At 42.5% G+C, this 3,496-nt stretch overlaps 1 pseudogene; it reads right to left on the reverse strand.

The window, feature by feature from the left end:
- Nucleotides 1-244: 244 nt before the first annotated feature.
- On the reverse strand, nt 245-1,236 carry LOC138399049 (Y-box-binding protein 1 pseudogene; annotated as a pseudogene).
- Between the last annotated feature and the right edge of the window lie 2,260 nt (nt 1,237-3,496).

The raw sequence follows: 3,496 nt of genomic DNA on the forward strand, positions 1-3,496 counted from the left end.
AAACCAGGCTTTTTTAAAAAAACACGTTTGTTATTACCAAAAAAAGACGTCTTAGGTAAAAATAATAAAAACCCCATGCTGCATAGATAATGCAGATAGTTCTAGTTATCTGGTCAATAGGCAAAAGGCAAGCACTTAAGGTTTTCAGCTCCAATCTTGTTCATTTCTTATTGCTGGAATTTCATATTCATTTCTTCTTGTTGGATGACTAAACTGGACGATGGTGGAGATGGAAAGCCGGCATTTACTCAGCCCCGCCCTGCTCAGCCTCGGGAGCAGACGAATCCTCAGCTGGTGGATCGGCTGCTTTTGTCTCTTTGCTGTCTTGTAGTTTAGGGTTTTCTGGGTGTCTGCATCGGTAATTGAAGTTTCGGTGGTAATTGAAGTTGCGATGGTACCGACGTTGAGGCGGCTGCTGACCTTGGGTCTCATCTCCTTGATTCTCTTTATCCTCTTCATCGCCATCCTCTCTGGACTGTCTTTGGGGAGGAGGGCCCCTGCAGAATCGTGGTCTATGACCCCAGTACATATTCAGTCTTACTGGTGGTCTACCTTGTTCTCCTGCACCCTGGTTGTCAGCACCCTCCATCACTTCTCCCTGCACAGGAGGGTTGGGATACTGTGGTCAATGCCCATGGGGTCTCCGCATGTAGTAAGGTGGGAACCTTCGCCTGTGGTAGGGCTGGCGTTGTTGGTCCTGGCCTTCAGAAGCACTCTCTGATCCTTCATTCTTTTCCCCACTCTCACTATTCTGTTAACGCTGCTGGAAATGGTGTGTGGAGGACCCCTGCGATGTGGATAGCATCTGTAATGGTTACGGTCTGCTGCATATTTACTGCCTTGAACTGGAATTCCACCAGGGCCTGTAACATTTGCTGCCTCTGCACCCTTTTCTCTTTCAACAACATCAAACTCCACAGTTTCTCCATCTCCTACCCTGTAAAGGTACTTCCTGGGGTTATTCTTCTTTATGGCAGTGTGGTGTACAAATACATCTTCTTTGATGTCATTCCTGTTGATGAAACTATATCCGTTTCTTACATTAAACCATTTTACTGTCCCCAAAACCTTCGTTGCAATGACCTTCTTGTCCCGACAGGTACCGCCGATGAGAGGCCGCCCCGGCCACCACTCCCTGCAGCGCTGCCTGTGGTGCCAGGCTTGGTGTCAGCAGCTGAGGTTGGGGGTGGCAGGGGGGGAGGTGGGCCGCTGCTGGGTCTCCGCCTTGCTGCTCATGGTTGCGGTGGTCGTGATTAGGGCTGGCTGCGGCAGCTGCGGCTCCTCACAATGTGTGACGGTAACTAGGCCGGTGGTGGCGGTGGGGCTGCCCAGGGTTCTCTGGGGTCCGCTCTCTGCTCCCGCTACCGATTAAACTCTCCTGGCTTTGATATCAAGGTAATACTGACTTCACAGAATGAGCTGGGGAGGATTCCCTCCTTCTCAATGTTATGGAATAATTTCTGTAGAATGGATACCAACTCTTTTTGTAGGTCTGATAAAATTCAGCTGTGACTCTGTCTGGTCCATGGCTTTTATTTGTTGTTGGAAGATTTTTTTTTTAATTGCTGCTTCAATATCATTGCTCATTATTGGTCTGTTCAGGAGTTCTGTTTTTTCCTGATTGAGTCTTGAGAGGTTGTTTCCAGAAATTTGTCCATTTCCGCTATGTTCTCGAGTTTATGTGCATAGAGATTTTCATAGTATTCACAGATGATATTTTGTATTTCTGTGGTATCTGTTGTTATATCTCCTTGTTCATTTCTGATTCAGTGTATTCGAGTTCTTTCTCTTCTATTCCTGCTTAATCTAGCAAGAGGTCTATCGATTTTGTTTATCTTTTCAAAGAGCCAACTTTTTGTTTTGTTGATCTTCTGTATTATTTTCTTGTTTTCAATTTCTTTTAGTTCTGCTCTGACCTTAGTTATTTCTTTTCTTCTGCTGGTTTTGGGTTTGGTTTGCTCCTCCTTTTCTAGTTCCTTGAGATGTGTCACTAGATTGTTAATTTGTGATCTTTCTGTCTTTCTGATGAAGGCATGTCAGGCTATGAATTTCCCCCTTAGGACTACTTTTGCTGAATCTCATAGATTTTGATAGCTCGTGTCCCTTTTGTCATTCAGCTCAATGAATCTTTTAATTTCCATCTTAATTTCATTATTGATCCAATAATCATTCAGCAGCAGGCTGTTTAATTTCCATGACTTTGTGTAGAATTGAGTCTTTGTCTTGGAGTTGATTTCTAGTTTTATTATTCCACTGTGGTCTGAGAAGATACATGGTATGATTTCTATATTTTTTAATTTTTTGAACCATGTTTTATGGCCTAAAATATGATCAATCTTGGAGAATGTTCCATGTGCTGATAAGAAGAATGTATATTTAGTAGTTTTGGGGTAAAATGTTCTGTAAATATCTGTTAGGCCCATTTTTTCTAGAGTCTCATTTAAGTCCAGGGTTTCTTTATTTATTTTCTGCTTGGATGATCTGTCTAGTTCTGTCAGTGGCGTGTTGAAGTCCCCAGCAATTATGATATTGCTGTTTATCTCTTTGCTTAGATCTAGTAGCATTTGCTTTATGAATCTGGGTGCTCCTGTGTTAGGTGCATAAATATTTAGGATTGTTATGTCTTCTTGTTGACTTTCTCCCTTTATCATTATATAATTTCTTTACTATTGTTGATTTAAAGTCAATTTTTTCTGATACGAGAATGGCTATATCTGCTTTGTTTGGGTGTCCATTTGCATGGAATATTTTTTTTTCCATCCCTTCACCTTGAGTCTGAATGTGCCCTTGTGGGTTAGATGTGTTTCCTGGAAACAGCAGGTACGTGGCTTGTATTTTTTTTTTTAATCCATTCAGCCTGCCTATGTCTCTTGAGTGGGGAATTCAAACCATTCATGTTGATTGATAGCATTGATAGTTGGGATGCTGTTCTGTTCATCCTGTTGGATTTATGTTATTGTTTTGTTTTGCCTCTGGTACTATTGTTTTATATCAGCTATGTGCTTTAGCTTTTGGATGGTTTTTCTCTGGTGCATGACTATTGTGCTGATCCATGTATAATGCAGTTCTGAGTATTTCCTGCAGGGCAGGTCTGGTCTTGACAAATTCCCTCGCTGTCTGCTTGTCTGGAAAAAACTTTATTTCTCCTTCATATATTTTTCTCCTCCTTCATTAGTTTTGAAAGATACAAAATTATAGACTGGCAGTTGTTATGTGTAAGAAGACTAAAGATGGGGCCCAATCCCTTCTGTCTTGTGAGGTCTCAGTTGAGAAGTCTGCAGTTAGCCTGATGGGTTTTCCTTTGTAAGTTACTTGATGTTTTCACCTCATGGTTTGCAGGAGTTCCTCTTTTTTTTTTTGTTGAGACAGAGTCTCACTTTGTTGCCCAGGCTAGAGTGAGTGCCGTGGCGTCAGCTTAGCTCACAGCAACCTCAGACTCCTCGGCTTAAGCGATCCTACTGCCTCAGCCTCCCGAATAGCTGGGACTACAGGCATG

The sequence above is a fragment of the Eulemur rufifrons genome, chromosome 18 (genome assembly GCF_041146395.1).
Source record: "Eulemur rufifrons isolate Redbay chromosome 18, OSU_ERuf_1, whole genome shotgun sequence".
Classification (NCBI taxonomy): domain Eukaryota; kingdom Metazoa; phylum Chordata; class Mammalia; order Primates; family Lemuridae; genus Eulemur; species Eulemur rufifrons.